Source organism: Martes martes (assembly GCF_963455335.1).
Source record: "Martes martes genome assembly, chromosome: 3".
In the NCBI taxonomy this organism is placed as follows: Eukaryota; Metazoa; Chordata; class Mammalia; order Carnivora; family Mustelidae; genus Martes; species Martes martes.
Window position 1 is genome coordinate 143,099,209 of NC_137890.1, and position 12,023 is coordinate 143,111,231.

At 35.8% G+C, this 12,023-nt stretch overlaps 1 pseudogene across 1 annotated transcript; it reads left to right on the forward strand.

Moving 5' to 3' along the window:
* The first annotated feature begins 3,539 nt into the window (after nt 1-3,539).
* On the forward strand, nt 3,540-11,070 carry LOC308340274 (proteasome subunit alpha type-2-like; annotated as a pseudogene). The gene is made up of 2 exons: nt 3,540-3,591; nt 10,339-11,070. The product of its transcript is annotated as a proteasome subunit alpha type-2-like (transcript).
* Nucleotides 11,071-12,023: the final 953 nt, after the last annotated feature.

Sequence of the window (12,023 nt, forward strand, 5' to 3'; positions counted from 1 at the left end):
TTTAATAGAGTCTTTGAAAAAGTAACACAAAGCTAAAATTTTATGAGCCTATAAGAAAACAATAAAATGAGAGTATTTTGTCTTGCCTTTTAAGTGGGGAGGGGGATTTTTAGAAGTTGAAGTTAAAAGCATAGAAGGAAAAAAATGCTTCTTTTTACATATTCTCCATATCTACAGAAAAGCAGAATATTAAACTCTTATTAATAATATTATTATACCTCAAAATAAGTGTAGGTTTTACAAATTAATGTTGGTGATGATACACTGTGATTCTTACAGGGATTGAGACCTGTGTGTGGGTATAAGAGAGGCTGAATGTGTCTGAACAACAAATGAATTAGGAATCTTGAAGGAAAACCCATATTCCCTTGTAGGTAGTATAGGTGGTGAATAGATTGTGTTATTTGCTGTCAGTTAACACTACTCATAGTGCCCTTCCAATTCAAATTTTAATGATTCAGTTTTAAATAAGCAGTGTGCTCTGCCAACCATGCTTAGAGGACAGCACAAATAGCCTGTTCATTCTGTTACAACCTCTACATAGACAGTCCTCGGGAATTTGTGAAATGAATGAATGAATGGATGAATGAATGAAACTTTAATTCATCCTATGGTGCTCTGGTACCACATGAGCAGTGGGGGATAGAATTTCTTCTCATTTGGACTTAACGTTCATTTATTTTTAGAATTATGAGTCTCTTTTCTTTTTTCTTTTCCCTTTTCAGGTCTAGACAGCTTTTTGGTAACCAATACGTCTACTTGGAACGTGGGCTAGAGTACTAGTTGGTATATATGAAAATTTCAAAATTTTAAAGTTTCATAAACCTTGTAAAGATAGATGCCTTTCACCACGCACCCTTTAACGTATGGTCTATCACTGAGTTTTTGACTGGAATTACATATAATATGGGAAATTTACTTTCAATTAGTAGCATTAATTTGTTTTGCAATAACTATTGTGAGTTAACAGTCTTGTTATTCCATGTTTCTGCGCATCTTCCTAGGTCTAAATTAGTTTTAGAGCTTTGTCTTTAATCTGACCCTTAGGGAGATGTTTCTTTCTAGACTTGGATTTAGTTGAGGACATTTTGACTGAAGGGATTTCTCAACACTACTATCTTGCATTTATTCTTGGTTTTTAGGTATTGGTAAAAAAAAAAAAAAATGAGGAGTGCCATTTCAATAAGCAACAATCAGGCCCCCGTCCCACGAAAAAATTACCATTTTTCTTGTGTTTCAGTTTTTCAGGTCTATTGTCTAAAGCGACTGTTTTTGTTCATGACATACATTTTGCAAGTAATGCTTCTGTTTTTGTCATGGAGGAGGACGAACCAGAGGAGCCACAGAGCTGGGGGAGTTAGAGATCTCTGGCAGAGAAACACAGAGAGGAGTCACAGGGAGGTTCTGTAAATGCTGAGAGAGACCCCGTGTGAATGTGATTAAGGTCAATAAGCATAAGTTGAAGGTTTACCACATACACGAAACTGGGATGAAAAGATGTGAAGGGCACAGATAGAGCCCTCAAGGATTTCACAAAATAGTATAAATTGGGTGCTTTTCAGAAATGGGAAATATTTAGAAAAGGAAATTGCAAGACTTGGAACCTATACCAGCTATCCCGAATCCTTGGATTGGTGTGCTCTCGGCTCACATAAAACCTAATTCCATATCCTTTAGAGAATAGTCAGTCCCTAGATATTCTAGAGACATAAATACAAAGTTCTTTCTCATCTATTATTACTGAACTATTTACTCTTCCTAAATATTATCTCTTTTGGCCAGAATTGTAGGATTATTATTACCGCCAAATATGATGGAGGATTCGTAAACTTTCCTCCGGTTGGTAATATAAACACTTTTTTTTTTTTTTTAAATCTGGAAAAGAGATAAAGATTTATTTACTTTTTAAAAAACACTGTAGCATTTACACAATTTATAAATAGAGATTTGGGAAGATTTTCCACTCTACACAGCTTCTTAAGGCTTTTTTTTTTTTCCCCTCTTCTGTACCTCAAGTACCCAAAGCAGTTAAAGTTAATACTTAATGCAACCTAGTTGAAGAGATAGGCATTCCTTGCAGTCAGGTCTCAATTAAGAGATAAAAGACAAAAAGTGCAAAGCGCTTGATAAAGCTAAGAATACAAGGCCAGCCATGGAGGTGCTTGAAGCTGTCCATAGCGATAACTGGATAGTCAGCTGGAATCTTCTTGAATTGAAGTGGGTGCTCTAACTTATCAAATTCCACATATGGGGAAATTATTGGTGCCTACCGTGGTGATTAACACTAACCCACTGGGTCAGAAACAAGCTGGGATAAAGGTGAAAACTGTATCTGACTATCAACACCAAATACATCCATTTAGAGAAAGATAGCAGAGGGTTTTTTTCTCTTTTTATATCTTCAGTTGTGCAGGTTGTCAGGCTGGTCACACAGTTAACGCTGCATATAGAGTGCTCTCTATAATGTGCAAATTGCAATGCACATTAAAATGTAATCTACTTTAATAAGTCACATGAAGATTACATTTTAAGATAATTGTTTGTGTGTTTATGCCATACACCAAAAATATTTTCCTGCTTTGTTTACGGTATTTTCTCTTTGCCTTTAGACGTAATGATTGCAACTATTAGCATTAAGTAACTCCCTTCTTCAAATGGATGGGGACAAAGTGATGAAGATTCAAATTTTGGATTCCTGGAACCATGGTTCATGGTAAAATGTTCAAACTGCTTCATCTTATTGAATTTCCCCAAATTAAATTTGTTATGATGTTATGATCATCAAAAACCTTACTCTGCATCAATAGCTAGGACACTTGACTTGAATTATCCGGTTAGTTTTATAAAGTTGCCCACTTTCCAATTCCTGTGTAGACAAAAATATGATAATTTTTGAAATAGTTCTAAGGAACATCATAACTGAAGCTTTCTGACAAATCTAGTCACTTGGAATATGGCCAATTATCAATGATTTATTAAAATGGGTGAGAAGAAAATTAGAGGAAAATGGAAACGACAAATAATCTCCAAATTTCTCATTGTTCATTCATTTGAAAGTCCTTTTCCATTCAGCCACCAGTAAAATCATTTACAGGTGATGACATATAACTGAAAAGATTTTCATCTCTTTTTTTTCTCTTTTATTCGTCTTGAAAGTACTGATGAATACTTAAATAGCCCATTGGGTTTAAGAGGCAAAGTATGTGCTTATTAATTTATGCAGATATTGTTCATTCAGCAAGAAGTAAAACGACTGGCCCACAGTTGGTATCCAACAAATATTCCTTAAATGGATGAATGAATGAGTGAACGGACAACTGAAAATATAACTGAAGTATGAGTTGACTGAACTATGTAACTTTAAAATCTGAAATAACTATGATGTTCAAAATTTGCTGCATTTATTTTGATTGGCTAATGTCTGTCTTTAAAGAATAAGCACAGGTCTTAATCATATGTGGCCACTTATTTAATTATACTAATGTTATTACTATACATCTAGTTACCCAGGGAGACTGTAATAACCTCGCTCTGGGGCCATGGCTAACCAAGTTAATGCAGTTGTTCCTTCACTAATCTCTGGATTAACAGGTAAAATTTTCCAGTCTACTTTCTGTTAAAATAATTCAGTGAACATTGTTTTTGTCTGTTTGAATATTACAACATGAGATCCGGACCTTCTGGAAAAGAAATGGAGCAATGTACTGACAGAATCTTTCAGTCCCAGATGATACAAACCCGGCTGAATCAGTCTTCAGAAAAAAAGGAAATATTAGTTCATATATGTAAGCAAAAATTGGGCAGGAGGTCTTCAGGAATAGCTAGATACAATGTCCTTCCAACAGGAAGGTTAGATAGCTCTCAGGCACTCAAGGCTGCTTTATTACTAAACTCAATCCAAAAGAAAGATAATCTACATTTTAATAATGCCACCAAAAGTTCTGGTTGAGCTTCATTGACTTGCTAGGGTCCTGTGCCCATCCTTGACTCTGGCCAGACAGGGGAAATACCCTAGTTGTAACATCTGGATCACATGTCCTTTCCTAATTCAATTTGTGTTGCCAATGGGATGTATGCTCTGTCTTGAGTCCTATGCCTAATGCTTGGATTCAGAAGGAGGATTAGTATAAACTGAACCACAAGAACTGAGTGTGAAGGAAGATGACTCTCTAGGAAACATAAAGATACATTTGCAGAGGAAAGAAATGTGTCTTGGGGGTGACAGGAGCAATAGATGACATTGAAAGTAGTGTAGATGAAGAAATCAAAATATTAAGAAAGGGATTACAAAGAATGAAAGGTTTTGGAAGCTCCAATCATATCTACTAAATGACTGGAGTTTTCTGGAAGGGCATATCCTACTGCTGTGCCCAAAACCGCAGAGCATTGCTAAAGATCCAGGTCTTACAAAATGTTTCGGAATATATTCAATTTTTTTAGTTGAGAAATGTGATCAATACATTATTTATTTATTTTTAAATTTTGGTTACTAAGAAAGGAACCAGCATAGACTTTCCTGTTTTTAATTTAACGTGGGCTTTGGTTTTGAAGGCATCTGAGACTCAAGGCTGGGGATGAACCAAAGGGGCTCATTTTCCCATATAGCTGACTCTTCATCTGGGGGCATATGCTGATTGCTCACATCACACTGAATTCCACTGCCCCTAGAGGACATTATTTTTAATGTCAGGAATAAAATCACATTATTGAATGAGAATGGAAAGAGAAGAAAAATGATTGCTTTGATGATTTTCAGGAGATTAGCTAAAATAATATTCAGATATAAGATCTCATCAATAATATTAAGCAGCTTTTCATTTTAGACTCTTTTTTTTTAAAATAAAGATTTTATTTATTTATTTGAGAACGAGAGAGTGAGAGCATGAGAGGAGAGAAGGTCAGGGGGAAAAGCAGACTCCCCATGCAACTGGGAGCCCGATGTAGGACTCGGTCCTGGGACTCCAGGATCATGACCTGAGCCAAAGGCAGTTGCTTAACCAACTGAGCCACCCAGGCGCCCTCATTTTAAACTCTTAATGTGACTTAATGAGTTAAGTAAAAGATAGCATCTGAAAGTTTGGGGGCCTAGAATAAATTAACTTAAATTTACTGTAAATTATGAAGAAAGTCTTTTACATGTTCTACTTCTGTTTGGAACCTTTGCTCTGCCCTTTGGCAACTACTACTAAAAAAAGAAATTACTGTTTATATTTATACTCTATTGTTTCTAGCAAAAGAAATTGTTCCTCCATTACAATTCTCAGCAGTATATTGCCAGATTTTCTAAATTCTAAATTTTAGAACAACAGTGAAGTCTCTGTGATCTTGGTATGATTGAATACACTCAGGTTATAAATTTGTTTTGTAAATGATGCTTCATAATTCCTTCTTGACCTACTATTACAAATACACAGTATTTCTCTTCAGCAAGTCATTGTGTTTTACTAAACTGTGCCAAACTGGGTAACCTATTGCATTTCTTAATCATTTTTTAAATGATCTCAGGTCAAAATCTATGTAATTTTGGAGTACTTTGTATACAGAATTAAGATGATATTACAAGATTTATGTTGAATTTTAAATTAGGCACTACATTTCAGTTCTTCATGAATTGTTTCCACAGTTTAGTCTGCACTGACTTTATGAGCGGGAACCTATGTGCTATAGTTGAGGGGCATCCAAGTGGCCCTCTGGACTTATAACACTTCCTTCATCGCAGAGTCTCTTGAAATAAGCATTGTAATTTCCATCAAGTGGGGTGCCTTATCATTAGCTCATTATTCCTAGAAAGCCCTGTGAGGATAACACATATGGCTAGTAACAGAACCATTAACATTTGAACCCGGCAAAATATGGGAGCTGGAGAGGGCATGGGTAAAGAATAGGGTTTTGAAGAGGAAGATCCTGTAGTTTGAAGAGGAAGATCATATTTAGTTGCAGAAAAAGAACTAACTTTACAATTTTGTTGTCTTTGTCATTTTGTGACATTTTGTGACTAGAATCTAAGTTGGGATGTTATAAAAAAGAGAAATTGGTTTGAGATGTAAAGATTTTAAACAATATTTAATTCATATTGTTTTAGAACATATAGTTTGTTGTTCCGATATTTTTTGTTTGTTTGTTTTGTTTATTCATCTATTCAGGGGGAAGAACAAGATGGCGGAGAAGTTGGAGACCCTGTTTCAACCGGTCCGCTAAAGTGAGCTAAATATCTACCAGAACAGTCTGAACATCCATGAAATCAGCCTAAGATATTCAGCTATAAATCCCCTCAACCACCTCTCACCAAAATGACTAGGAGGAGGAACACCCAACAGAGGAAAAATTCAGAGACTGTGCCCTCTGCCACAGAACTATTGGATATGGACATAAACAGTATTCACCTGTTAATTCTTTTATGTAACAGTTGTTTTTTGAGCTTACTATGTGTCAAATTACTATGTGTAATTGCATTACATGTATTATTTCCTTAATGCCTTCTAAGCAACACTTTGAGACAGGTACTATTATTATCCATGTTCTCCTGGATAAAATAACTAGCTTAGACATTAAATTAGCTATATTACATGCTAGTAAATGATGTGTGTAGGAGTTGAGGAGTTTGAGAGACAGCAAACAAATAAGTACATGAAAAACTAGTACATGTGAAAAAGAATCAAAATAAGTGATGTGACAGAATAATGAGATTTGGGGACAGGAGGGCAGAGATTATAATGTGTCAGGTGGTTAGGGACGAATTTAGGAGGAGGTGACATTTGAGGGAAAACCTGTAGGATAAATAGCAATGAGCTATGCAAACGCTAGCGCAAACTTCCTGAAACAGCAAAAGCTTGGAGGGTTTGATGAAAAGAAAAGGGAAACCCTGCTAGCCATGTCTCAAGTATAGTCCTTCTCCTACGAAAGCTTGGTCTGCTTAGAGATCTAGCAGAGAGGAAGAACAAGTAGTTCTTTTTTAAGTTCTATTCAATTTTCTCATTCTCCCCATATCAGCAAGTCCTGGGTACTGGAGAATCTTCTGTCCTTTTTTATTTCACATGAAATTTCTCTCTCTGGCCTTTCTCATCCAAATTCTTCTCCTATAGGTGTACATACAAGGGTTCCACAGCATTTAACTGAGAAAAAAATTCTTTCTATATTCAGTCTTTATTGAGATCAGAATCTAGATTAGGTTAAGAAAGAACGTGTTTCTTTAATTCCCTTAAACACTAATCCAGGTTTAATCAATATATATACTCAGGTTAACACCAAAACAAATTCATCATAAACACTATCCTTAAGGAGTTTAAAGTCCAGTATAATAAATATTTTTAAAAAAATGTACTTCATTTATTTTTTATATCCCATCAATCATTCTGCCTTGTGATTCCACTGTCTTTGGAAACTGTGGACTACTCAGAGAAAACAAAGAAGTAATAATTCATGCTTAAGTTTCAAAAGTAATTTTAAGTTAAGGAAAAATAGTATTAAAAAACAAACTTTGTTGAGAAAGAAAATAGTGTTCAAAGTCTCAGAAGCTTGCCTAGATATAACTGTAAATATAGTTTCATATATATATGTAAATATAGTTTTATATATATATATATATATATAAATACTTACATACATACATACATATTTGGAGATCCTAGAGTCTTATAAAGGATAGTGTCTGGAGATTACAAGACATGTGAAAAAAGCTCTTATCCAAACAGCAGGGAAAGTTTTTTTGTTGTGCTGGTGGTATGAAAGTATAGAAACCTTAAAGAACTAGGGGAAAGAGATATATCCCAGGCAGCTCTCTTTAGCCTTGATTCTAGTTATAGAAAGATGGGAGAAATGAAGACAATATATAATTGAGATAGAAACCAAAATTATGGAGTTTTGTGCCTCCTTTCCTCTTGGGAACTCTGGGAATAAGACTGTCACTATAGGTCACCATGTACTTGTGAGCATTACACAAATTTAGGGGATATTAGTTAAATTATAGTCTATCTCAGTTGCATTTCTGGAGTTGTACATTGCTCAACTGTAATCCTGAATATAGTATCTTTGACTACCTGCTCATCCCAGAACAGAAATGGTTGCATAGGATATTTAGGTAAAGAGGGACCAAAAATAATTCTTATGAGTCTCCTTCTTTCACATGTGATGGAAAGGATTTGAAAAATTCCACATATCTCCAGTTGAGGAGTGCAGAAGGGCGATATTAATGTTGGGGATTAAATGGGCATCAGGGTCAGGCCATGGGAGATTTTTAACACCAATGAGAAAAGAAGGAGATCCTGGAGAGCAGGTGGGTGGACACATTTCCTGAGAGAAATTACAGTTCCTTTCCCTAAGGAGGGTAGGCAAATTAAACTGCAGCTAATTCAGCATGAACCAGTGAGGACAGAGGCTGCTTGCTCCTTACAGGCTACTAGGATGAAAAATCAAAAGGGAAGTAGAGCACAAAATCCCTTTTTCAATGCCATGTGGGGTGGCCAGCTTTTCTTTGTACCCAGATACCATCTTGGGAAGGAAAAGATACCTTGAAAGGGAGTTGAACTTTGATTTGTTTTCATAATTACCAGAAATGGATGATTCTGAACCAGAGGAGATGAAATTAATATTATTTGGTTAGATGGAGTGTTTTATTACTTTTTCCCTCTGGATCCCTCTCACAATAAAATCAGTTTCTTTTTTCCCCCCTTCACCTCCATATATGCATATGGTACTAAATATAAAACAAGATATCTAACAAAGTTTTAATGAAGTGGATTGGAGTTCAGAGGAAAACCAGATTCTTTATAGGTGGAAGTAATCTAGTTTTATTAAAATCTGTGAGCTGCTTTTGTTTTTTTCACATTAAGAAAGAGTTCCCACAATAGATGTTCAGTAAATTTATGTACTTGGAGCTTTTTATGCCTTATTGATCAACTTTTAAGACTCACTTGGATTTTGAAGAGATAGTGCTTTTCAACAATTAAAGAGGGATTAGTTTTATTACTGAGAGTTGGAGTCCATTTTGTTTTCCAAATGCATTAAATTTCTCCACTGTGTAAAGAAAGTAGAGGCCTAGATAGATTTTCATGGCCTCAGTGGGTTAGTTACCCAGTGCCAACAAAATTGCTTTAGGGTTTTCCATAGAAAATGGGGTAAATGAGATCTTTTATTAGTATCTGCAATAAACTAAATTTAAATTTCTAGCAATAAAATTTAGTTTATTCTAGTAAGGCTTGGTTTCCTCTTTTCTTTCCTGTTAATTCTTTGGAGAACTATCCTCCAAAAATTGTGTTCTTAAGGTGATCCACAAGCAGTATTTAAAATGTTTATCAACTGTTACGTCTTATTAGCAATCAGTTAGAGTCACCATAGACTGAAATGAACCAATATGGCTCTCTGGACTAGGGCCAGCAGATCGTTAGCCCTGGTTTAGGGTAAATAACTTCAGCTTGATTTACTGTTTACTAGAGTTGACATGAGTAGCACCAAAAGTTGATATTATTATGAAAAATGGGATTTTCTGAAACTCTTTCCTTACTTTTTGGGGAAAGGCTCACATACCCATCAATTTCTGAGGTCCTGGGCCATATATAACTAGGAAAATTGAGTTCTTTGTTTGCTCTCTGTTTAGCTTGCTAATGCAGACAAAAGAGAAAGATACTGTTGTAGTATAATAACAGAGGAGTTATGTAATGGGGACAACCAATCTCAGCAGGAAAGGGCTTGATTTGTGTTATAAATTATTTTCATGGAAGCTAGACCAGGAAGGACAATTTTCCTTTGTGTCCTTTCCAGAATCTGGAAGTCTGTTCCCTTTTCCTCAGGTCATTGGTAGATAGACTCCACAGGCCAAAGCATAGTGGAGGAAGGCTCAACCTTGGTGGAACTCAGAGGGAATAAAGTGCAAGGAGATTTCAGAGGACAAGGAGAGGAGTGCTCAGAGAGGGAGGTGATCCTCAATGTCCACAGGAAACAAACTGTCCCTGAGAGGGAATGGCAAGCATACATCTATATTCTGCACCAGCTCCTGGGCACTTTGCATGCCTTATTGTCCAGTGGTAGTGTTTTTAGTAATGGACTGCATATTTTCATTCTTTCTAACATTAAGAGCATAGCTTACTAATGCATGTGTTTGTCTTCCCTATGGTGAACACTAGGACAAACTTTGAGGATTGCTTGAATTGTGTTTTCCCATCAGCACCTACCACAGTATCTGACACATTCTCAGTAAATGAAAAAATTACAGTGAATGAAATTCCAAAATTACGTATTCTTTCTTTATGACTCTGAACATCAAATTTTCATCTAGTTATTGGCCAATGGATCCTTCTAGGGCACTTGAAGATCCAAGGTGATCAAGATGCAATTTGTTACAAGGCTCTTTAAAAGCAAACTCCAGGGCACTCCAGGTAAAGATGGAGTGCAGTTACAGCTTTTCTCAGACTACATTCAGCCCGTCTGGTAGACCTGTCCAGACTGAAAATGTTTTGGCTAGTGTAGGTGGAGGAGCTCCTTCGGTGGGAATTAAAGCTGCAAATGGTGTGGTATTAGCAACTGAGAAGAAACAGAAATCCATTCTGTAAGATGAGTAAAGTATACACAACATGGAACCAATTACCAGCCATATAGGCTTGTTGTATAGTGGCATGGGCCCAGATGATAGAGTGCTCGTGTACAGAGCTCGAAAACTAGCTCAGCAACACCATTTCATTTACCAAGAACCCATTCCCACAGCTCATCTGGTATAGAGAGTAGCTTCTGCGATGTAAGAATACACTGAGGTAGTGTTCATCCATTTGGAGTTTCTGTACTAATTTGTGGTTGGAATGAGGGGCAACCATATTTATTTCAGTCAGATCTATCTGGAGCTTACTTTGCCTGGAAAGCCACGGCAGTGGGAAAGAACTACGTCAATGGGAAGACTTCCCTCTAGAAAAGATATAATGAAGACCTGGAACTTGAAGATGCTGATCATCCAGCTAGATTAACCCTAAAGGAAGGTTCTAAGGGCAAATGGCTGAAGACAGCACAGAGGTGGGAATCTGCAATGCCAGATCCAGGAGGCTTACTCCCATTGAAGTTAAGCATTGCTTGGCTTCCATAGCCTAATAACAAAGGGACTGAAAAATCCGGAATTTCAGAGAGTCCCCCTACTTTAACATGTTTAAAGTATGTTTTGTTTTACAGACTTTTTGCATACTTATTTCTGCATCGTTTGATGGAGTGATGTTTTTAAAATGACACTTGTATGTTATAATAAACAGTTAAATAAAAAAAAATACATAGAAGCAAACTTCAAATGTTGTATGAGATTTTTTATTTTCTTTTCTTTTTCCCCTCAAGTTATAAGGAAAAAGAAACTTGAAAAAAATCTCAAGTGACTTTGCTTTTTATAGAACAAAAATCATATGAGCTATTGTATTTATAGCACATTATTGTAGAACTGTGGTAAAATGTATTGAACTTTTTCCATCGGGGATAATCTTTTACATAGTAATATACTGATATAAGATCATCTTAGCTGCCATCCCTTTGGAACATTCCTTGGCCAATTAATTTATTCATTTCACAAATAATGTGCCTCTGTTATGTGCAAGTTACTATTGGTCAGGCTAGAGCTAGAGGAGTGAACAAAATACCTTCTTGCCCTAGTGGAGCTTATATTCTGGTGGAAGATATGGGACATAAACAGAGTAAATAACTAAGTTACAGGATATAGTATGATTACTCCTATCTGGCATCATACAAAAATCAACCCAAAATGGATCAAAAAACAAAAATGTGAGAGTTAAAACTATATGACTCTTAGTAGAAGACATAGGAATACATATTTATGACCTCAGATTAGGTGAAGAATTCTTATATATGACACCAGAAGCCCGAGCAACAAAAGAAAAGTAGATAAATTAGGTTTCATCAAAGTTGAAAATTTTCATGCATCAACGGACACTATCAAAATAGTCAAAATATAATTAAAGAATTGGAGAAATATTTGCAAATCATATATCTGATAAGAGTCTAATATATAGAATATATAAAAAATTCTTACAACTTAACAAAAA